Source organism: Ambystoma mexicanum, chromosome 1q (assembly GCF_040938575.1).
Source record: "Ambystoma mexicanum isolate Mex_15411 chromosome 1q, UKY_AmexF1_1, whole genome shotgun sequence".
Classification (NCBI taxonomy): domain Eukaryota; kingdom Metazoa; phylum Chordata; class Amphibia; order Caudata; family Ambystomatidae; genus Ambystoma; species Ambystoma mexicanum.
Genome location: NC_090922.1, coordinates 1450664344 through 1450689431, shown reverse-complemented (window position 1 = coordinate 1450689431; position 25088 = coordinate 1450664344). Strand labels below are relative to the sequence as shown.

General features: G+C 49.0%; 1 protein-coding gene across 5 annotated transcripts in view; it reads left to right on the top strand.

The window, feature by feature from the left end:
- KIF2C (kinesin family member 2C) overlaps positions 1-25088 on the top strand; it is a 1350025-nt gene that overhangs the window by 374864 nt on the left and 950073 nt on the right. The window lies entirely within an intron of this gene.

The following is a 25088-nucleotide window of genomic DNA, read 5'->3' as shown; positions in this document are numbered from 1 at the left end:
TTCAATTTCTGGTTGCAAATCCACAGCTGCCAATATGCTTTTATTGGCGCATTATGCATGTTCAAAATTAATTTGAAGTAGATTTGAAAAGGTTTACTCTGGCATCTGGGACCACTGTCTTTTTTTTTTTAATATGGGTTTATCCAGAATTCTGTCGCGTGGCTGGAGGAAATAGCTGTGTATGATTATAAACCAAAGCAAATTGCTTAATGCGGACCATTGCAGAATATGAATGGGTCATTTTGACAGTGGCTGGCTGATGCCAGTGTTAATTTGCGTCCTGTAATTTACTTTTCACTGCAAGTTTCAGTTAAGCACTATTGGCCAAGTGCTACCTTAATTCATTTATAGGCCACTCCCTATAAACCGGCTCTAGGGGTTAACTTTTAGATTCAGCACCACTGGACCTCTGCGTTGAAGTAAATCTTGGGTTCATATCCATTCTGCTGGCCTAACTCACTTTGTGGCTGCATGAATTCTTGTCAGCATGTTTATTCTTATAGCTGTTTAGTTTGCCAGTCTTCAAATAGCAAGACACAAAGTTCTGCAGGGTGGCTTGAATCTCACTTCTTAAACTGGAGTGTGATTACAGCGTCTAGGTGGCAGTTTAAAGTGAACTGTTCTAATCCACTTTAAACTTGCATGCATAAGTCTCAAACAAGGGTTTTGGTGTTTTGAAGTGGATCAGGCATTGCAATCATTCTCTCTATCTCTTTGACCTTTTTATCGGTATTTGTGGTTTAGAAACTCCAGTTTTTGCGTGTATGCCAACTTATACAGGGCTTCTGGATAAACCCAATCACACAAGAGCACATTGTATCACTGCTTGGGATTTGTTTCCTGGGTGCACAAATCAGTCACCATGGTGTTTTTAAACCTTTCCATGCCTTTTTCTTCAGTTGTCGGTGCACACAATTTAATAAAGTGCAGGCTTATTTTCATATTTGTAGGACACCACGCTTCAGTTGTCAACTTGTGAAATTCTAAAATGCATGTTTCAAGTTAAAATCTAAAATATTAGATTGCTGTTCAGAAATAGCTATTTCTCAGACTTTCTTCCTTTTTGGTATTAATCTTTTGAAATGGCTACCTGCGCAAAACAATATCTGAATGGCCAGCAAAAGGGTCTGGTTGTGCCACCGATACTGTGATACAGATGTGTACATGCACATCCATAGCTCAGCCTGGTTTCCAAAACCTGTGGTGTTTAATGCTTTAATGTTATGTCCTACCAAAGGGAATGAGAACAGTGCATTGTGCACAGCAAAAAATGCTGATTTAATATGTTGAAGAATGGATGCGTGCAATTGTGTCCTGCCCACACCCATGCTGATTACATCTTTAAGATTCACCCATCAGTCTTGGCACGTGTGGCAGCAGTGTTCATACATTTTGCGTGTTAGTGGGTTTTCCGACTTTCTTTTGGTTTTCATTTGCACATAACTGCTGCTGGTACTTAAACTCGAGTCCAGGAATGTTTGGAGTGCTACTAGTATTCTCACTGCTTTATGGGTGACTGATCCTAATGCACTTTCTTTAATGTCTAAGCGCCAACAACGCTGAGAACTGTGGACACTGACAGTCATATGTTGAGATATATTTTGGGAGCCATCCTGGGTGATTTGAAGGACTTCGTGTCGGAGTATTTAATTTTTCTTCAGCCATAGTGTTTCTGTGCAGTTCTTACAGAAGGTGCAAATTAGGTCTCTTAGCTGCTGACCACTGCACTTCTTGAAGCCTCTCAAACTTAGTCGATTGTGGTGGCATGCCAGATGATACACTGGGACTTTATAATTGGAAATCCTGAGGTGTCAGGGAAGCACCCAAGTGTATTTTGAACGAATTGCGGGAAGTGTCCCCACAGTCCTCTCTGGGTGTGGGGGGGGGGGGGATCTATTTTGCTCATTTTACTTGGTCAAAATCTAAACACAGCGGGTTACCAGTGAGCACCATATCCCAGAGGCATTCTATTTTAGTGAACAAGAGGGGGGCAGGGAAGGGGAGGTTTAGGAAGTATAGGCATATGGTCTCCAGGACAGAAACTGTATCTTGGATCTAGATTCCTTCCACCCATAAATCTGAAGCTCAGATCTTTGCACCAATGGAAGACCTAGTGGTGTCCTATCTTAGAGCTGGTTATTTATTTATATTTCGAAAGCGCGCGAAGCCCAGAGGCTCAAAGCGCTGTTACAACTAGTTACACAATCACAAGACGGATTATCCAGCGAGAGTGGGGAAAAGAGCATTACATCAATCAAAATTGTGGTTTAGGCAAGTAGCTGTGTCTTAAGGAGATCCCTAAAAACTTGGCTATCTGCCCTCAAGGCATGGTGCAGAAGGGGGCCTGGGGGTGGCAAGTTCCACTGTTTAGCTGCGAAGGTTGGAAAACTGCCTGCGCCGATTTTTAGCTCTTTTATAGTTTAGTTGTAATGGTTTGTGGGCTGCTCTCTAGTGTCTGCTGGACTGATCTCTGATTTTCTGGGATGGTAGGCTGGGGCTGAGTTGGATCGGCATCTGTGCGTGATGGACAGTCTTGAAGATGATGTGCTCTGAGTGGCAACCAGTGGCCATTGTTCCTGGCGGCAGTGATGTGCTCATGTCTTGGGAAGTTAATCGCAGCTCGAATGGCATTGTTCTGGATTACCTGAAGTTTTGCAGTCTTACGGGAGGAGGTGCCAGCAAATGTGGCATTGCAGTATTCCAGTCTTGATCCTATAATGGCCTGCACAATAGTGAGGCAGCTGTCTTCGGAAAGGAGGGATCTAGCTGAATTAATCAGGTTGGTAGTGTGTGCCGAGGATGAGGCGATGGCCTTCACTTGGTGTGTCCGCGAGCGGTGTTGAGGTATACACAAGAGTTTTTACTGATGCGATACCCGAATTTGGATACCATCAATGCAAAAGGAAGTGCATTGGGCGTCCAGCCTTTTGGTGCCGGACTGTGGCCCCACTAGAAAAAATCTGTCTTCATTAAGACGGGGACAGTGGGTGGCCATCCATGTTTGGATGATTAGTACAAGCTCATGGCTCGGGAGTCCTCCATATAGTTGCCGGACAGAGGTAATAGAATTTGTCTCATCTGCGTAGTTTGTGTAGGTGATTCAGATTGAATCAAGTAAATCCAAGAGGGGTTTAGTGAAAACGTTTTAAAGGGTTTGCCGCAAAGGATCCTTTGGGGATTCCGCAAGTTAAAGGTTCCGGTGAGGCACTGTAATTCTCTGCAAATACTCTCATGGATCGGCCTTGGAGGCCACCCAGCCAGTGGTTTCCGGCGAGAATAGTGCTGCTGCCTTGAGCTGATGGCAGCGGATCTGGTGGTCGACTAGAACAAAGGCAGCTGACATCGAAGAGTAGGAGGGCAGAGTTCCCCTGATCTCAAACTGATTTTCTTTAAGGTCAATTGGAGCAGATTCCGTGCCATGACCAGGCAGGACTGACGAGCGCCCAGGCTCTATCCAGGTTTTTGAGCATGAAGGCTCAGTAGTTATGGGTCTTTAATGATTGGGGGAGACTGGATAGAGTTAGGTTTTTTTTATCAAAGAAGTACCCAGGCTTCTTTCACGTTACCTCGGACCAGGCCAGCGGAGAAGGAAGCATTGATACATTTCGTGATGAAGGGGATAAGGTCGTCTGCGCATTCTTTTATGATGGATGCCGGGCAAATGTCATTTTTGCACCTATAAGGTTTTAACCCCTTAAGGATGATGGCTCCTTCAGATTCAGTGATGGTGCTGAGGTGAAACATCAGGAGTTGGTTGGATTCATGGGCAGTCCATTGGGGTCACAAGTTGGGACATAGCCGAGGGTATGCCTTTGGATACCTTGAGGCTGTTTTTATTTTTTAGAATTTTTTTGGTTTAAGGGTTCAAACCTAGCCAGCACGGCTTTTTAAATTGAGGAGCACCAGGCCTCATCTTTGACCATGAGAGGTGTTGGGGTGGGGGGGGGGTGGGGCGGTGTTGCTGGGGATTCTAGTTCCCTTTAGGATTGCAAAACTCTTCCTGGTGTTGGATTTATCATTGACAATTGTTTCATTGTGGGTAGTCGCTTTGGCTGCTAGGTTTGCTAGTCTATAATGTTAGGCGACCACAGCAAATAACATTTTTGTGGATTCTATAGGTTTTTATCTCCAGTTGCCTTTGGCAGGGGTTTAGTTTTGATTAGCTCCAAGAGTTCCGGGGTGAACCAGGAGTTGGAGTGGTTGGATGTTTTGGATTTTCTAGTGACTAGTTGGGCCACAGCCTCCACTGCTGCAGTGAGGGTGCTTGTATAGAGGTCAGCCAGTGTGAAGGGGTAATTGAAGGCCTTTTGTAGGCTGTACATCATGAATTCTGCGCTTTCCAGGCTAGTCTATGAACTCTTCTATAAAATAGTTCATACTCATATGTCCCGTCCCCTTTCCTCCATACTGTATGGGTGTCCCTCACTAGGGACGGGAGACAGTTCAATTTTCACCAGAATTATTTTTTACCCTTTAAATTTAGAGGCACGCATGGGCATGGCCCTGGGAACATGCGCTCACCTGACTCCGCCCACCAGCGCCACTCCTCGGTCCTGTTTTCCATGTCAACTGGATCGGACCGCTTTCGCCAGTGCTACGGCGTTTGGCTTTGACGTTGTTCCACGCGCTCTTCCCCCGGATACGGTCTTCTGCCTTCTTCTGCCTTCCAGCTTGCAAGGGTCTCTTCCCTACGTCCGACCCCCCCCACGCTCTCTGCCTCTGCACTGACACTGCACGCTCTGTCGAACAGATTAGCCAGGTGGAGGGAGCTCTTCGGAAAGTCTCCAGAGTACCTAAAGGAGTTCTTTTAGCACAAGACCGGGCCCAATGTAGGGGCACTGTTCTCATCCGCACCCCGCAAAGGCGACTCCTTCCCCAGGAAGCGCATGAGCGGGAGGGACCCATCGGGTCCTTGTACCAGCACACGTACCGGGGCTTCTTCAGCTACCAGCCGCCAGGCCGTGGGGCCGTGGGGGTGGGGGGGTGGACGGTCTCAAGATCCTACCGCTGACTATGCTGATGGACCGCAAGGTTCTATTACCGGATCTCAACCCGAGGGGCTACGCCCTAATACAGTTTGTCTGAGGGGGTACCTGTACACAACACTACCGGCGCCACAGCCAACAGCACTCCGCCTACCATGCCCTTTTCTTAGGTGCAGGGTAGGCCTCAACCTAAACCGCTCTGCTTCCTGGAGGAAGCTGGGTCTAGCACAGCAAGCGCTTCGACACAGGCAAGCGGCATGCAGCCGCACAAAAAGGCTGCCCGGCCAGACAAAATGGCGACTTGCCTGACACATCCCCCTTTGGGGACCAGGTAGGGGGAACGAGTTTCCAGGTTGGACTGGTGTTGCATACAGTAAGACGTGGTGAGCCCAGGTCTTGGCAACCTCAGGACCCCGCGCCCATGCCTTTCCACTAAGCGCTCCTCTAGCCTGTGAAGACATTCCTGACTCATGAGTTCTCCGCAGATAAGGGCATCATCCTTAAAGATGTTATCACAGACATTTTTAGGGAGAATTTTCATTTTATGGCTAATTTCCCTCACCTAGTGAGTCCCGCAGCAGCTTTGCTGGATCTCTGGAGTTCATTTTTTTCACTTGGTTAAGAGTGAGCTTTTCCCCCCACTCTTACCCATGTGTTGCCATGTGGATTTCCTCTGTTTTTGTGATTGTGGACTCTGGAGTACACCACTTCAGTAGCCCCCTTCACCACTTCAGTAGCCCCCTTTTGGGTTGCACAGTACCTGCAGTGCAGTGACACAGGGTTGTCTTCTAGGCTTCCCACCGACTCCATTTCTGGGGCTGACTACTGTTCCCCAGAAAAGGGTAAAGTTGCCATTAACTATACTTAGTCATTTTAACCACAGATCAATACACCCCATCTTACATGGAGTACTGGAAAGGGTTAATCCTTAGCCCTTTTTTTATCTAACTCGTAGAGCTTTGTTTTGCTCTTAACATTTAGACTTGGCTGGTGGCAGTGGTATCTACCCTAACTTTTCTACCGCGATTATACTATATAAACGTGGTATTGTTTTAGGCTATTATATTCACCTCGAACATAAACCCGCTTGACCAAATACTTTCTTTTGGCTCCGGTCGTGTTTATTCACCATTTCTTTTTGTTAAAGTCCTTGAGTTTTACTTTGCGCGGCAAACCAGGTTTGTCTCCTTTGTTCGCTGTCTTTTGGCGGGCTTCTGCCAAGAAGCCCTCCTCTAGGCACCTGGGTGTCTAGGTGGGCTGAATGTGAGGGAGGGGTGTAGTCACCCCCTGCACAGGATATCCTAGGAAACCCAAGTCGCACCTTGCCATGATTGGCTGAGGTGGTTGTCCGGGCTGGACAACCCCCCCCTGCTGCGTGATTGACAGCCAGGCTGTGTGAATGGGGGATTTTTGCATAAAAGGCAGGACTCTTGGGCTGGAAGTCAGTCGCCACTGGAACTACAAGGAACCAAAGGGAAGCGGAGAAGTCGGCTGCTGCAACTACGCCGTCCCGGTGAAGCCTTGCTGCAGTCCTGAGCCATCTACCCTTCAACGACAAGAGAAGATCCAGTCCGGAGGCGTCTTCCCTTGAGCTTGGTGGGGTCAACCAGCTCATCTTCCACAGCCAGAGGATCCTCTTCATGGTCGAATTCGCTGCACACTGCTGTAGTGGTCCGGATAGCCACCTAAAGAGACTCTCCTATTTTAAAGGCGCACACCTTTTATTCACCGTCTCTGCTGTTGGCTTCATCCCTGTGTGGTGCAGACCCCTCCAGACGTCCTTCTTGCCAAAGCTCCAGGAACTGTGGGTCTGCAGGAAACCAACAGGAACTGCCTTGGCACCAGCTTCTTCATTGAATAAGGTACCGTGTTCTGCTTGAGGTATTAGGGTGAATCACTTTTTTCCTCCAAGGCTGCTCTCCTTATAACTTTTGCTTCCTCTAAAGACAATATCCAAGTACTCTTGGCAACGTTGAATCTTGAACTGTCTGACTGTGTGATCCTCGACAACAGGAACCCGGTTCCACTTGACACTGGCTCCGGCCTATTGACTTTTGTATTTCTGTCAGCGAGTGTTCTGATTCTGTCTGCCTTGACAAAAGTATTGCATATGGTTTTTGCCCCCAACTCTCTCTGGTTAGCCGAGGTGCTAAGTGTTTTTGCCCCCGTAACATTTCTTACCGCGGATACGCGTTTCTTTATTACGACCGAGCTGTCAAAGTGATCGCATATGTATTCCCGCTAACATCTTGTTTCACAACACCGGTCCACCGAAACATAAGGTACTTACCTTGAGTTATTCTGTGCCAAGATAATTGGTTACTTGTAGTGTTTTTCGTGTGGTTTCGAATTTATAGAAGTGTTTTACAGATGGTTTTTAAAAATAAATGTACTTATATAGTGGACTCGCGGTGCTTGGCCTTGTGTTGGACCCCCGTCGCCGGGGCGTCCTCAAAGGTCTTAGAAGACCGCTCGGATTTCTTCCTATTCTTCTCGCCTGACGGGCTCTTCCCTTCCACCCAGTTGGCGAGACGTTGATGGCGGTCCTTCATGGTCCGCTCCGACATGTTGCCGCAAAACGCAGAGTCCTTCTCCACGTGCGTCTTGTCCTCATGTAGGCAGTAAAGACAAAAGGAGTGTTCGTCCTCCTTAAAGACATTCTGCAGCTGGCATCCAGGGCAGGGCCTGAACAGCTTTCCAGGCATCGAGCTTCCCTTCCCCTGGGCCATGTCCGAGATAGGCCTGAGAAACTTCTGGAGTCCTCCAAAAGCGTAGCTCGACGAAATCTTCACCCTTGCGGGGTGTAGACGAATCCGACACGGGTCCCCGTTGATCGGATGAAGAGTCGGTGGAGCTTGAGGCTCTTTTTCACCGAAAAAACAAAGTTTTTGAGAAACGTGAAAAAATAGCACTAACGCTCGAGAGCAATAGCACGAGGATCCCAACACTTGAACGTGAGGTAAAAATCTGAAGATGGCTGCCAGAGGCGGGGCTTAGGTAGAGGGCAGTCATTGGCTGTGGTCCGTATGACGCAGAGATCAGTGATTGGTTACTACTACGAAAGACAGATCAGAAACGATACTGGTTTTTTCTTTACCGAGGATTCCCAGCCTGACGGGGAATATTCATGAGCATGTGAATCCATGCCAGACCCATGCTCGAGAACAACAGTTACAGGTAAGTAACTTGTTCCTTATATTTTTTTACCTGAAACTTTGAGTCAGTATTTGCTTGAGTCACAGTAATTGTGGTCCCTTTGTGTAATCTCTGCTACTGCTCATATACTGAGATAAGCCTGGCTGCTCTGCTACTGCTATGTGAACTTGTATTACCACTTGTGGTCTTAATTGTGTGTAGTGGTCCCTAAGGGCACTGCACAGGATTCTGCCTCACTAGGTGAAGTAAATTAGTCATAGAATGAGATCTCTCCCTAACAAGGAGAGATGGTCCAGTTGCCTGGACCGACACCGAGGCAGCAAAGGCGCACTAAGCACACGGCAGCTTACAAGGGTTTTTTTCAAGTCCCCGTCAGCCCCAGTCTCGGAGGACAAAAAAGCATGATGCAGCCATCCGGATCTACGAGTCTCCGGTGGGGGACAGGCTTGCTCTTCACTCAACACTGGCGGACATGGTTCACGGACCCATGGATCCTCTGTGTCCACGGGCTTCCGGCTCCTTATCCCTCCTTTTTCTCTCCCTGCTTCCACAGATTGATACAGCAACTCTCCTGGTGGAAATTTGATAGCTCGTAATGGAGGAAGTCCCAGCTTCCCAGCGGGGTCTGGGCTTCTATTCAGATTTTTTGCCATACACTAGAACCAGGCTGGCCTTAGTTGTTGGACCTTTCCACCTTGAACCCTTCCCTTCCTCTCCAAAAGCTCAAGATGGTTACCCCAGTGCTTATATCAGAGACAATGTGTGCCGGAGACTGGATGTGCTACCTGGATTTGAAGGATGCCTACCAAGTCCCTATCTGGCAGCCCCATTGGTCCTTTGAGGTCCAGGATCATGGGTTTCCATTTCCAATACAAGGTTCTACCCTTTGGCCTCAATTTGGCCCCCAGGGTCTTTACAAGACTGAACGCGATGGCAGCCATGCCTAGGGCTCAGGGTCACCATCTACCCATACCTAGACTGGCTCATCGGGGCAAGGTCTCCGGAGGCAGTAGTACACACCTCCGCCCTCCTGAAAACATCACACGAGGTGGGATTTTCCGTCAATCTCAAATCACAGTTGGAGCCCACAGTCTGACTTTCCTGGGCCTCATCTGGAATATGAGCTCTGAGAGGATTTCCCCTCGGAGGACAAAATCCCAGCCATCAAGTGGGCCACAGTGCATTTTCTCAGCATAGCAATGACCTCGGTGTGGTGGTACCAAAACCACCTGGGCATCATGGCGGTATGTCTCCTTGCAGTGCCGCATACGAGACTCAGGATTGGACGATTGAAGTTATTTTGCAGTCTCCTGGAGCCAGGAAAAGGGTTCCCAGGTGGAGATGGTCGACATCCCATATCTCCACCAGGACCTACTCAAGTGGAGCAGGGACAGCAACCTGCGGATAGGCAGGCCCTCCGTCAACCAGCGCCTCAGGTCACCATCACCACTGATTCTTCCCTAGAGGGCTGGTAAACGCCTTGGCCAGCCATCGTCCACAGGGTTTGGTCCCATCAGGAGCAGGCACCTCACATCAATTGGCTCGAGTTGATGGCCTTCTGGCTCGCCCTCAAAGGCTTCCTCCCGATCAACGGCAAGGCAATCCTTATTCAGACCGACATCTCCACCAGCATGTATTACATCAATCAGGTGGCACCAGGTCCCCTCCCCTCTGTATGCTAACAGTTGACATTTGGGAGTGGGCTCTGGTAAAAAACATGCTCCTGGCAGCAATACACTTTCCGGGGAATCCAACAGACGGACAGGCTCAGCAGGCTGGGTGCAGACAACTACGAATTGCAGTTGAACAAACATGTCCTTCAGCATATCTTAGACAGGTGGGTTCGTCCTCTGGTGGACCTCTTCGCCACATGGTACAGTAGGCGGTCTCCCCCATTCACGTCCTGGCAGGGACATGGCTGGGGCTCCCTGGGCGACGCTGTGCTTATCCAGTGGAACAACATGAACGCGTATGCCTTCCCTCCGAACCCCCTGGTCCACAAGGCAATCTGCAAGATCCGGGAGGCCAGACACATCCGCATCACCCTGATAGCTCTGTGGTGGCCAGCGAGACCATGGTTCTCGGAACTACTCAACCTGTCAGATCAGGCTCCGATGCACCTTCTGCTGGGCCCAGCACACCTACTCTTAGCAGAGAAGGACGGTCATCCACCCCGCCCCCCGAAGTTAGCCCCTGCAGTGTGGTTCTTGAACAAATCGCACTGAGGCATCTGCAGCTGTCGCAAGCTAACCTAGACATTATACAGGGGGCTAGGAGCGCTGCTACCAGGAGCCAGTGCAAAAACAAGTAGACTAGGTTTTGTCACTGGTAAGTATCAAGGGATGTTGATCCGTTTACCTGCATGTTGGACAGCGTGTTATCCTTCTCTGCACACCTCGCACATTCGGGGGTGCAGGTAGACGCATGCCGCACCCATCAGGAGGCTACTGGAACTGGGAGTAGGAGGTATTTTCATCTAATCGGTGGTTAAGACATTTGGCTGGCCTGACTGGGCTTTATCTTCCCATCAAGAAACCACACCTGGTGTGTGACCTCAACGTGGTCTTGGGGGCCCTTGCGCATAATCCATCTGAACCTATGGCATCCGCGGACACCAGGCTAGTCACCATTAAGACTGCCCTCATTGTGGGCCTCACCTCGGCACCCATGATCAGTGAAATCCAGGCGCTGGTGGCTTCAGAGCCTTATACTACTTTGCATAAGGACAAGGTGGTGCTTGGAACTCAACCTGCATTCTTACCGAAGGTTGTCTCCTTTTCACCTGAATGAGGAGATGGTGCTACCAACTTTTTTCGCGGACCCCAAGGATGACTTTCCAAGGGTATTTCACTGTCTGGACATCAGGCGTGCACTGAGATACCTCGACAGGACCAAGAGCTTCCGCAAATCACACTAATCAGTGGGTGAAAGCCGGGCTGTCGGGCCTCCAAGGCTTCCATAGCAGGGTGGATGGTTACGGCCATCAAGGAGGCATACGAGGGGCAGCACAAACCTCTTCCAGGAAATATGCATGGCCACGCTATCAGAGCGAAGGCCACAGTGGTTGCATTCCAGAGATGTGCCGTGGCCGGTTATCAGCAAGGCGGCTACATTGGCTACGCCCTCAGTCTTTTGCAAGCACTACAGGTCAGACATAGCATTTGGTCAGGCAGTGTTAAGGAACTTGTTTTCTGAAGAGCGCACCTTCAGTTGTACTTCCCCATACAGTATGGCAGAAAGGGGATGCATGCGAGTCGGGGCAATGCACCACACCATCTAAATTTAAAGGGAAACATTGTTCTGGTGATATAGATTGTCTCCCGTCACTAGCGAGGGACGCCCATACAGTATGGAGGAAAGGGGACTATGGACTAAGAGTACGTCAGTCACTGCAGTGAGTAACTTATAACTTACTTCAGATGCTTGGACATTAGAAACTGTAGCCCAAGGTTACTGCCTTCTTCATTGAAAGACCTTGACTATTCACTGGGGAGCCATTCTTTGAAGATTCCAGATCCACACCTTCTGCTGGAAATTTAGCACCTCCTAGAGAAAGGTGCTATAGAGCCGGTATCTGTAGAGGAGAGGAAGGACTGAAACTGATCCTGGACTTGAGATACTTTAACAAGTTCCTCAGGAAGAAAAAGCTCAAGATGGTCCCACTTTCTCAGATCCTTCAGGCCCTCCAACTCCAGGATTGGATGGTGTCATGGGACCTTCATGATGCCTAGTTTCATGTGCCAATCCATCTCAAGCACAGGAATTAACTTAGGTTCTCCAGCATGGGGTCTTTCATGGATTCACATGCTCATGAATATTCCCCGGCAGGTTGGGAATCCTCGGTAAAGGAAAAAAATCAGTTTGTTTCACTTCTGAACTGTCTTTCTCCTAACATCCCATCACTGGTCTCTGGGTCATAATTCCCCCAGCCAATGATTGCCCTCTACCTAACCCCCTCCTCTGGCAGCCATCTTCAGAATTTTACTGCATGTTTGTGTGGTGGGAGTCCTCGTGATAGTTCAAGGGCGATTTTTCGTCGCATTCCCTTCTTGGAATATTCCTGAAGATTCTTTGGGGCGTACTCCGCGTGGACATGACTGAAGATAAAGGGGACTAATCACCTCTGTTCAGGATCTGCCCTGGATGTGGACTTCGGAATATTTTCCTGGACGATGGGCACTGCCTGTGCTTTTACTGCCTACATTCCGACCAAACCCAAGTGGAAGAGGCCTGTGTGTTCTGCAAGGGTATGCTGCCAAGCACCATGAAGGACCTTCGCAAGCGGCTTTCTCAGTGGCTCCAGACGAAGACACCGGCTGCGGGTGAGCGGCAGCAAGCCTCACCCAGCAAGAGGAAATATGAGCTGTCTTCTAAGACCTTTGAGGGCGCTCCGGTGACAGGGGCCCAACATTAGGCAGAGCACTGTGAGCCCGGGAGCGACGTTGGGACGGGCTCCTCGACGGCCAGGTTGGCAACGGCATCCCCGGCACCTCCAATCACGAGCCAATGCTCCGGGTCAGCGAAGAAGAGGAAGTCTGATCACCCGGGTAAACTTCTGGAGAAGTCCCAGTCGACTCCGATGGGGAAAGTCAAGGGGGAGCGGGACGCTGACCCTCACTCCACAGTGAAGGCTTCAGGCGCGCCCAAGGTTGTGAAGGCCCAGGTCCACCAGGCAAAATCCTCCCTTGAAGGAGTGGTGGCGACCCTTGCGAAGGCCGGTTCGCAGGAGACCGCCACAAAGACTAGTTTCCATGCCTGCTCAGAGGGAATCTTCTTTCCAACCCATTGAGAAGAGACTGGTGAAGACTATGCCGATAATCTCCCCAAGACTGTCTCCACTGGTCGAGAAGAGGGGGGGTAGGTGGGTGTGATGCCTGGTTGTCCTGCAGGGCTTAGACCTCTCCGAGGAGGAACTTTCTGGTCTGAAGGCCGTACTAGATCAGAAGTTTGTCGAGGCCAGGTCCTACGGGAAGGACTCTGGCGAGGTGGATGTAGAAAGCAGCGGGGCAACCGACTAGGAGCAGCAGGGTGATGAGCCGCAGGAAGCCACACCACTACCATCGCCAGCGGACATGTTGGCGGACATCCTACAGACACTGCACACCTTGTGCTCCGAGATCCGGACAAGGATGACCCTTTCGCTGGCAGGAGATCCCGCGGCACCTGGACCGTCAGGGGGAAAGCCGTATCAAGACAGTTCACCCGCCACCTCCTTGCCATCCTCTCCTCCGAGGGACGATACAGAACTGGATATGGCAATGACTGGTACCGACGACGGAGTGGACCTCCCGTCTCCAGTGCCCAGGGCCTCAACGCCCGACGAGATTGACTCTTTCCATGTCATGATCGCTGGGGCCCCGGAAATGTTCAAACTGGCTTCCGAAGAAAAGGAAGGCTTCTTGTACCAGCGCCGGGAGGCCAAGAGGAAGACTGCTTTCAATTCCTCTATTGGATGACATTTGGACAAGGGACTGTCCCTTATGAAGAACCCGTCCTTGGCCCTGGCAAAGAGGCACCGGTACGAAAAGTATAGAGTTCCGGACTCTGCACCAAAGTGTCTCGGATTCCAGCCTTTCCCTGACTCTGGTCTTGGCGGTGGCGAGGTAGAAATCTTCTGGATCTTCGTCTATGTCCTCTTGCCCCTCACCCCAACCACACCCCCGAATGGCGAGGGAAAGAAGCTGGATGCCATGGGGGCGACGGATCATCTTGTCGGCTGCAGCAACGATCAAGGCGGCCAATGCCCTAGCATCGTAGCCCGTTATGACAGGGAGCTATGGTTCAAGATCGCCCCCCTCCTGGATTTCCTTCCCGAAAGAGTGGAAGTGCTGGAGATCCTGCAGGAAGGCGAGGTGGCATCGGACCATGCCATCAGTGGCCATGGATATCGCTGACACGGTATTCCGCCAGATGGGCAACAACGTTTGCTTTGTTGGCGGGGTTGGTTGAGGGCCACTAGCTTTCTCACCAGTCGCTATTCTTTCGTTTCTTTCTCTAAACTCCTAACCCAGGTCGCAGATCCTTTGTTCGCCCTTTTGGCGGGCTTCTGTCAAGACCTCTTTTCGGCGCCACTGAGTCTGGAGTGGATCCATTGTGTGGGAGGGGGAGTCTGACCCCTGGACAGGGTTGGATCAGCAACCCATGTCGCACTCTGCCTTGATAGGCTGGAGGGTCACCTGCCAGGATGACCACTCCACTGTGAGAGTGACAGCTAGGCTGTATGAATAGGGATCTTTTGGCATAAAAGCAGGGTCCTAAGTACTGGAAGAGCAAGACATCTCCACTGGAACTAAGGAGCCGTAGAGGAGAGAAGCCAAAGACCCCTGCAACCACTGAACCACCAGTGAAGCCCTGCTGCAGCGTCTCACCACTTTTCTCCACACGACGAGAGAAGATCTTCATCTGCAAGAGCCTTCTTCCCTTGAGCTGGTGGGGCCAACCAGTTTGACAATCTCCTTCCAGGACCTGCCTTGGTCGAATCGCCAGTACCTCGTATTCGGAGACCGGATAGCCAGGCACCAGTCCACCCGGGCTGCGATTTAAAGGAGCGTACCTTTTTATTTAGTTGGGCCGCACCGTGGCTGGTTTAATCACTGGGTAGTGCAGTAACTCTAACCTTCCTCCACGACGAGAGCCTCTCTTCCTCTGCTGGGTCCCCCGAACTGCAGGAACAACCGCCACCGCAGGAGCCTCTTCTGCGTTTTAAGGTACTGTGTTCTGCCAGGCCGCCCTTTACGGTTGGTAGCGCTAAAAGGTGTTCTAAATCCTTTACCTACCTGTTGGGTTGGCCGCCCCATCTTCTAAACATTGGCTTTCACCTCTGCAATCCAACCTTTCGAATCGTTTTACAAAGAATTGACTGCAGCTACAAGAACATTTTTGCTCCTGGACTTTTTTCCCTGTACCACTGACTCTGGCACAGGCCTCTTGACTCTGGTTGAATCGGTTATAAAGGCCCTCTCTAGATTCTTCTCAACTAGAAACGTGTTGGTGCACCTAACTCTTATAACCACCTTTTCCTTCCCACTGTTAAAAATTGTGAAGTGCCATATATTACATACTAAAGTACTGCCTTGCCTAAACTTGTTCACAAACGTATTGGGAAGTGTTGCTTGGGTGCCTAAGAGTATATTCCTGTATAACTTGTCCTTTCCCTCCCTTGTTAGAAATTGCTAGAGTGCCATTTGGGTTTGGTTTTCACTCTGCCCTTTTTTTTCAGTTTTCACTCTTGCTCAGACTTGTCTACAATTCAACTAGAGTTGTGTATACTTTTCTTTACTGATTTTAACTTGCTTTAATAACTGTGATTGATGTGTTGAACTAGAAGTTTGTAAAATAAATATTTTTAATACAAAGCTTTGGACAGTGTTTCCTTGTACCATAATGCTATAGGCCCTATTGTGTAAACCCTGAATACTGCTCATCTCCCTCTTGAGGTAAGTCTGACTGCTTAGCCACAGCTACCAACTAAATCTTTGTGGTACAGACTAATACCAAAGGGGATTTATTGCTAATACCTGTAGTCTTAATCTTCTGTAGTGCTCCCTAAGGGAACTGCACAGGATTCTGCCTAACAAGACCCCACCCTCATCGGGTGACGGACGCATCCCTGGAAGGATGGGGCTCGCACACGGACGTCTCCATGCAAGAGGCCTGTGGCTACTGGAGAAGTCGTTGCACATCAATGTTCTGGAGCTACGAGCATTGGTTTGGGCCCTCAAGTCTTACCTTCGTCCCTCACGGGCAAGAGGGTATGGATCTTCACGGACAACACCACCCCAACTTTTTACATCCGAAAGCAGGGGGCACCAGATCCCCGGGCGCTCTCGAAAGAGGCCCAGGACCTATGGTGATGGGCCGTCGCCCAGGATATGTTCCTCATCCCATTTCATCTGGCAGGAGTGAAGAACACTGTTGCCGACTCTTAGCATTGAGCTGTGCTCGTGCCACGAGTGGGAGCTTCAGCAGGACTGAGTGGGTCTTCTATTCCGACGATGGAGCATTCCCCAGATCGATCTGTTTGCGACGGTGACAAACACCAAGTGCCGGAGGTTCGCCAGCCGGGGATCATGGGGGATGCATTCTCCCCCCCCCCCCCGGGATGGCCTGTTCCTCTATGCGTTTCCCCCTGTTCCATTGCTTCTGCGTCTAATCAATCAAGACGGTCCTGGTGCAGGATGATCCTCATCGCACCAGCGTGGGCGAGGCAGATTTGGGACCTGGATCTTATGGCCATGTCGGAGTCCGTACGCATATCTTCTCGCCAGAGGTGCGATTCTGCACCCTGACCCAGAGTCGCTGAACTTACAGGCCTGGCTCCTGCAGCACTAGAGTTTGGTGGATACGATCTCCCTGCGGACTGGAAGGAAGTGCGTGCCAAGGCCATGGCTTTGTCTACACTGAAATGCTAGGGACATAAGTGAAAGAGGTTCGCCGTCTGCCGCGCACAGGCACTCGACCCACTACGGATTACGGCTCCGCTGGTGCTGCATTTCTTACTGGTTGGCTCATGCTTCCTTCAAGGTTCATCTGGTGGGTATCTCCCGCTACACCAGAACTCTGGGGCGGTCGTCGTTATGGTCACACCACCTGGTCAAGGAATTCATCAAAGGACTTTGCCGCTCATTCCCACCGGTGAAGGCTCTTGCCCAGGCGTGGTAGCTCAATGTGGTGCTGACTAGGCTCATAGGTCCCCCTGTTCGAGCATATGCATACGGCACCACTGAAGTTTTGATTGTGGAAAACAGTGTTTCTTGTGGCCATCACCTCTGCACAAGTGGGAGAGATCCAGGCCCTCTGGTGTAAACCACCTTACTTGACATTCCACGAGACGAGGGTGGTGCTACGAAAGCACCCCTCCTTCATGCCCAAGGTGCCGTCAGACTTCTAGCTCAATGAGCCCTTGGTGTTACCAGTTTTCTTCCCGTCGCATTCGTGGCCAGCTAAGAGGACTTTGCACTCGCAGGATGTGCCTAGAGCGCTGCAGTTCTACGTGGACTGCATGAAGTCTTTGGAAGACATCACAACTGTTCGTGAACTTTGGCCCTGTGAACCAAGGAAAGGCCCTCTCCAAGGCTTCCTTTTCCAAGTGGCTATCCGGCTGCATCACCCATTGTCACCGGTTGGCAAACCGACTGTCGCCTGGCCGTCTGAGAGCCCATTCAACCAGAGCAATCGCTGCAACTACGGCGTTCCTGTCTGGTGTGCACCTTCTGGACATCTGCAGGGCTGCTAGGTGGAGTTCGACACACAACTTAACGAAATTCTACTGCGTCGACCGGGATTCCAGGGAGGAGTCCTGAGTCGGCCAAGCAGTGCTGTGAGCCTGGTGAGGAGGTAAAAGATGCTTAATGTTGAGCCTTGCCACCTCCCGTGGTTGTGCATGTGTACTGCTTTGTATTCTTCATGAGCATGTGAATACTTACCTGTAACTGTTGTTCGAAGGGATTGTGTCCTCCGACGTATTCGGGACATCGACTCGGCGGACGTCGACGCGCAGCGCCCTCTAGAGAAAAATTTTCCGAGGCCAGCAAAGCTGGAAAGAGATATCTAAGATAAGGAATACGTCGGAGGAACATCCCATCGAAAGAACGTTACAAGGTAAGAAGTAACTTGTTCTTCTGCAGCATGGGTCTGGCATTGATTCTCATGCAAACCCTCCCGCCTAACGCTCTGCGTCTCTTTTCTTGGTCCTACTGCCACTTTACCTGCTACCAAATCTGAAGATGGGTGCCAGAGGAGCGCCTTGGGTAGAGGGCAGTCATTGGCTGGGGGCTGGGGGGCTGGGGGCTGGGCGAGGGGCAGTATGATCCAGTGACCAGTGATTGGGTTTTAGGAGAAAAACAGTTCAGAAGTGAAACACATTTGTTTCTTTACCAAGGATTCCCAGCCTGACAGGGAATATTTCAAAAGTTTAAAGTTCTGCCATTCAGGCTGACCTCCACCCAAGGATTTTCACCAAACTGATGGCGGTGGTGGCAGCAAGTCTCATGAGAGGGGGATTCACGTCTACCCCTACCTGAACGATTGGCTGATCAGGGCGCGTTTTCCTGAACTCCTTGATCGGCTTAACATCACCTGCAAATGTCTTCAGACTGGGCTTCTCACTCAATTACAAGAGGTCCCATATTACACCATCCCAAAAGCTCCAGTTCATCTGGGCTATACTGCATATGTACTTGGGGAAAGAACTTGCCACCTGAGGTTGGGGCTGAAGACATTATGCAGGTGGTCTCCCAGTTTCAGAGTGCCCAGCATCTCCTGGCCTTTGGGTTTTTGAGGGTGCTCTGCCTCATGACATCCTGCATTTTTCTAATGCTAGAGGCTCTCCTGAGAAAATCCCTTCAATGCGCTCTCAGGACAAAGTGGTTTTGGTTCTCAGGCAACATGTCGGGCCTACTTCTGGTTCCAAGCAGGGTCGCACAGGATCATCTGTGGCTGGCCTGCGAGGACAATATTCTGGAGAGAGAACCTTTTTGGCACCACAGCCTGAGATAACCGTAGTGATGGATGCCTCACTCATTGGGTGGGGGAGCCCATGCAATTGATCTGACAATCAACGGTCGTGGTCTCATCAGAGTCCAAACTAGGCATCAATATTTTGGAGCCGAGTGCAATCATGCTTGCACTGCAGGCTGTTCTGCTCTCTGTACGGGGAAAGAATTTCCTCATAAGGATGGACAACACAGTGGCCGTGTACTATCTCAACTAGAGGTGGTTTAGGATCACTGCCACTGCGCAGAGAGGCAATGCCGCTCCGATACTTGGCTATTAAAGAAGGAATCTCCCTGTCAGTTCACCTATCCTAACAGGGTGGCGGACGCTCTGAGCAGGCATAGCAGTCTCCCACCCATGGGAACTAGGTCAGCAAATCCTTCAAGAGAACTCTAGAAAATGCAGTTGTGGGGGACTGCTATTTTCCACTCCTGTACATGTTTCCTCCAGGCCCCATCATTCCTCACGTTATCAGGAGTTAAAAAAAGTTCGAGAAACACATGATCTTAATTGCCCCGGATTGGGTCAAGAGGTGGTGGTCCATCTGCCCTCAAATAAATCTTCCACAGAGGACCTTCTCTCGCAAGGAGGGACGGGTTCTCCATCCAGATGTCCAGACACTCTGCCTTCACGCATGGTTTCATGAGTGGCTGAGATGCAAGTATTGCAACCTCCTGGATGATGTAATAGAGATTTTGCTTTTGGCCAAAGGCCAGAAACTAAGTCCTTGTACCACTCCTATTGGAACAAGTTCTGTAGCTCGTAGAAGGATAAGAATGTAGACACTTTACTATGCAAAACACCAGAGGGGTTCTTCTTTCTACTGTACCTAGCCAATCTGGGGCTCCAGGTTGGAACAATTAAAGGTTATTTGACGGCGCTATCCATGTTTGAGCGCTAGTCTGAAGAAACAGCATTTTCTAAGATGCTACTGATGATACCATTTGTGAAGGGACTCACCAATGTGCTCCCTCCAGCTCCCGTTTGGAACCTTAATTTAACATTTCTTATGTGTGCACCATTTGAACAACTACATTCATGTCCATTAAGTTTACTAACGTTCAAGACAATTTTGTTGGGTGGAACTAACTTCAGCCTGTAGAGTGTTGCAGGCACTATCATCTAAACCACCCATTTACAGTGTTTTACAAGGACAATGTCGTCCTGAGGGTTAAACATTCATTTTTGCCTAAGATCATTTCAGATTTTCATGTAGGACTAGTGTTACCCACTTTCTATCCTCATCCTAGCGAGGAGGAAGAGAGGTTGCACAGATTAGATCCACATAGAACTCGAAGCTTCTACATTTCTAGATTTTCCAAACTGCATCAGGATGATTACCTTTTAATGTTACAGGTCACAACCTAGGCCAGGCTGTAACAAAGCAGACCTTATCAAGATGGATTATTCTTACAATTTCAGAATGCTTCAGGCTGGCGGGCAAAGATCCTTCAGGAGGCTTGAGGGCTCTTTCCACCAGCGGCATGGCTACCTCTTCGGCTCTGGAAAGAGGTGTTCCTATTAACTATGTGATCTACAATACACACTTTCAAGAAGCATTACTGCCATGATTCTTCACTGAGTCGGGATGTAAGCTTTGGAAAACCTGTCCTCTATGCTGTTAATGGAAACCATTGATATATATAATTCGTCCTCCAATCATCAAATTATTACTGCTTTGGGAGTCTATCAAAGATGAGGAATATTTGGGAGGACACAAGCCATTCAAAGAAAGTTACTTACCCTTGGTAACTTTCTTTACAATGGACGTTCCTCCAACGTATTCATTGCTCATTGCCCTCCTAGCCTACCCCGCAGAAGAAAGTCCCAGAACTTTCACTTCTTCAGAGCCTAGTACGGTCAAACCAGTGTTTATGCGGGTAGTTCTACTGAAAGAGAAAAAACGAACTGATGGCAACGGGCTTTGCACGTGCTATATATGCCTTCAATGACATCCTCGAGACGGAGGCCCTCGAGGGACAGAGGCCACTGCATCGATGCACAGTGCCTTCTGTCGAAAAAAGAATTCTGAAGCTGAATATTGAATATCAAAGATGAGGCATACGTGGGAGAAACATCCAGTCAAAATGAACGTTATCAGGGGTAAGTAACCTGTTCTTCTGTGAGGACACCATTGATACATACTAAGTAAGGATGAATCCTCTATCCCTCCTAAATGCAGAGTTGTCTCCCTGCAAGGTAATAGTGGTTCATTCCATTGCCAGAAAATGCCAGACTATCTGCAGCCAGTCGAATTGGAGCCAATCTAATTCAGTCGGGGGCTCCTTTTTCTTTCCTTTTTGAGCGATGAGTCATGCCGCAATGAGTCGTCGTCAGTGCTTTCTTGTGGACTTTAGGCACACATTTTAAGTCTGAATCCATGAGCCGCAAGAGCCATTTCCTGCTGGCCAACTCTGTTGACTTTGAATAACTTAATCGGGCCGTAATCACATCCCAGGAAGGTTTTAAGACCAGGCACCCCACCATACATGCACCCAGTCGCCTCTCCCCGAGGAGCTGCTCCAACAAAGTGGTGATGTTAGGATAAATCTTATGAAGCACTGCCGGGATGTAAAGCCACTGCAACATATACGTATACCTTGCTTCCCTCACCTGTACCAACAGGGTTAATCTGGGGGATGCTGCCCCAAAGAGTTTCCTAGTGCTCCCTCAAAATATCGCCTTCAAAAATTGTTTCCCATTTTTTAATATATGCCAATGTGATTGTAGCCCATTTTCGATCAGAAACTTGAGACGTCAAGTTCTTGTCGCCTGATTGAGTAGTTATATATATTTTTCTCAAACCTTGTCAATTACCTGGAGGCCGCCGTCTTCACTATCAGGTTTGATGGCCAAGAAGTTTCAAGTATCGCAATCTTTCTCCCTTCACCCCGCAGTCCCATTTGCGAACTTCACGCGATTTGATCTGTGCTCCCTCATGTCTCGTAGATTTGTGCATCCTTTGCCAACGACAATGTCCCTTGTTCATACCCGGAGGAAACTGGGGATTCCCAAACAAAGGTGTGAAGGGAACAATTGTGATCAGACCTCCTGCAAAACCAGCTTGTGCCATATATGAATGCACAAAGAGCACACTGGTAAGCTTAACATTGATTAGCTTATTCCCCCTCCCCCCTGACCAACCAAAGTTCCCCTGGAGAGCTGTCCGGCAACATCCCGATCATCCATATCCATTGTTTGCACCTTACCCTGAAAGCCATTCCTTAACCACCCTAAGCTGAGCAGATTCATAATATTTCTCAAAGTTCGGAAGACCTCTTCCAATCTATTGCAAGGAGCCGTTGGTGTTTTAAGAGTTATGTGGTGCCTCTTGTTGTGTCCCAGAAATTACATCACCAAACTGTTCAGAGACTGAAAGAAGGATTTGTGGATTGACACTGCTAGTGCATGAAAGTAGTAAAGAACCCTAGAAAGCACAACCATCTTTATTGTAGTGATATGGCCTAACCAGGAGATGGTAAGAGGGTTCCACTATCACCAGCAATAGTCTTTAACAGAGATGGGAAATTTGCCTTGTACAGTAAGTGGTTTTATGGGTAACATTAACACCTGTGTTTAATAACCCCCTTGGCTCAAGCAAAGGGAGGGCCCCGCTGGTTTCCCATACTTCACCCCTGTTAAGTTGAATCTCTGACTTTTGCGTATTTATTTTTAGGCCGCCCCCACCAGGCCCACACAAACCTCTAGGCACTCTAAAGGCCACTAAAATGTCTTCTGTAAATGCTAGGACTTTTTTACTCTTCCCACAATCAATCCCTTCTGTATCTTCAGACGTCCGAATCTTAGAGGCTCCAAATACAGTGCAAATAAAAAGGGAGAGAGCAGGCAGCCCTGCCTAGTAGCACGTGTGAGAAATGCACCTAGACAACTGCCCATTAATCAAGCCTCATGGAGGGAGACCTGTAGTTTGCTCAAGCATGAAGATAAAAGACCACTCAACCCGATCAAACCCTTTTTCTGCGTCAAATGATAATTAGATGGGCGAGTCTTCATATTAGTTACTTTTCATGTTAAGTGACAAATACGCCTCATATTATCGAATGTTCGCATATCCGGGTTAAACCCTGACTGATCAGGAACAATTAATGACGGAAGCAGTGGTATGAGTGATTTGCCAAGATTTTTGCTTACAACTTGGCATCTGTATTACGGCAATGGGTCTGTATGATCCACATTGTCAGGTCTGAGATTTTTGGGATGAGAACTACCTTTGCAGCCTCCATTGACGGAGAGACCCTCCCAAACCGCCCCCCCCCTTTCTTGCTGAAACGTGTTAAATATAGTGATGCTTGGGTTCAATCTAGATTTTGTATTCTGTTTGGCTGGCTAGCCATCTGGACCTGGCACCTTATTGAGCAGAACAGAATCTATGTAGCTCTTGCCTTTTCTTCCTTGGTCATTCCTGCCTCGAGTGCCTCTCGCTCCTATACCTTTTAGTTTCGGCAAAGGGAAGCCTGCGAGGTACTTCACTTGCATTGGTGACACCCGATCTTCTGAGGAATACAGGGTTTTGTAGTAATCCGCGAAGGATTTCTCTATGGCCTTATCTTGCGTGACCAAATGGCCACCCCTCTATCAAGTATTCTGTCGGCGTCATTCCGCGCTCTCAAGTACTGCGGCAATAGTTGATCCACTTTGTTCGTTTTGATGTAAAAGCTGTTTAGCAAATAAGTTTTCGCTCAACGCGTGTGAATTATATCCAGTTGGGTCCTGACAGCCATGAGTGATTTCTTTTTTTCATTTGTTTTGGTTTTTTTTTAGTAATTAGAGCGTTTCTTAGTCAAGGCTATCCAGTCCTTTTAGTTCTTCGATCTCTATCGATTGTGTCATTACTTCTCGTTGATATAGCACCTATCAATTCTCCCTGCAAACCACCTTAAGAGTGCCATAGGGTGTCCCTTCTAACATCCAATGTATCGTTCACCCCTAAAGTAGGTGTCAGTCTTCTCTCCTATATCCTTAACAATCACTGGATCTTGCATTAACTCAACTAGGAATGTCCACCTCCACAGGCCGCTCCTCCTTCCCGGCAATGCAATCGCCACTATTGGGGGCATTATCCATCAGGTAGATTGACCCCACTTCAATACCTCAACTCTAACTATCAAGGTTTCCGAGGCCCAGGCATAATCTATTCTTGACATACTCTGAACCTTGAAACACTTGTGTATTGGCGCGTTACAAATGCCATATCATATCATATCAATATGCCACTTTCGCTGCACTTCAGGGCACTCCACGTGTCCCGAAAGGCCATTAACTCGCATTCCTGTTTCAGATTGGCCAACAGACCGATCGTCCCTGTGCTCCTGTCTTCCTGAGGGTCCCAGGATAGATTGAAATCCACTGCCAGCACTGTACGCCCCCCAAAACGCTCTGCAAAGCTTTCTAAATGAGCCAATAGCTGTCGTAGGAGACCACCCTGCACTTATTGGGTACATGGGCAGTCACCCGAATATAAGGGGTTTGATCTATGTAAACTGTTAAGATCATGAACCGACCCTCTGGGTCAACCTAAGATTTCCCACTTTGTACCTGCAATGTGTTTTTAAACGCTAAAAGGACCCCTCCACCCAGTGCACTGGCCTTTACAACATGGGACTATGATTTCAGCTTAATATGATAATCCTTCTGCCTAATGTGGTTTTCATGTAAGAACACCACGTCAATACCCTCTCGCTTCAAATATGCCTCTTGCTTCTTTTAATCAAGGAATTCATATCCCTTACATTATCTTATACACTTAAATATGTGCTAATTACATGCACTTTCTGTTCCAGCCCCCTAATAAATGAAGCAACAAGCCCCAAAGATCCTCTGAAAACCAACCTTTCCCACCCATAGAACCTCCCCAACTGCATAGGTCTCGTCATAGCCCCTATTGAGCTGGAAGATTCCTCTTCTCCAACAATGACCCCGTTCCAGCCTCAAGCTAATGAAAGCAACGGTTGAACTACTGCCTTCCCTTGCGATACTAATGGCTAACTTGACACCCCAGCCGTAGTTTTCGCCTGACATGCCTCAAATCCTGTAGCCTCCCCCGACGAACACAATCAAAACACCCTTCCCATCACCACCTCTTTCATGACTATCTTAACGTCTCAACCCCAAGCAACAAAAGCTCTGCTTAATGCACTGCTATGCTGGCTCCTGTATGGACACTCCATATTTTAGGGGATATCCCACGTCTAAGTGTCATTGTTGTTATTCCTTCTGCGTGGCTCCACTCCCATGACTTAAGTCCTTCCTGCTGGTTGATAGGATGGGGCTGCTGCATCCCCCTCTATCTGTAGCAAGGTCAGACCTTCCTCCACCACGGTAATTCGTCTGTGCTTCCCCTTGGACATGAACAAGCTGAACAGTATGTTCATGTCCACTTGTACATGACTCTCTTCTGAGCCATTTATGTTGTTAGAGGTCAATTTTCTCCTT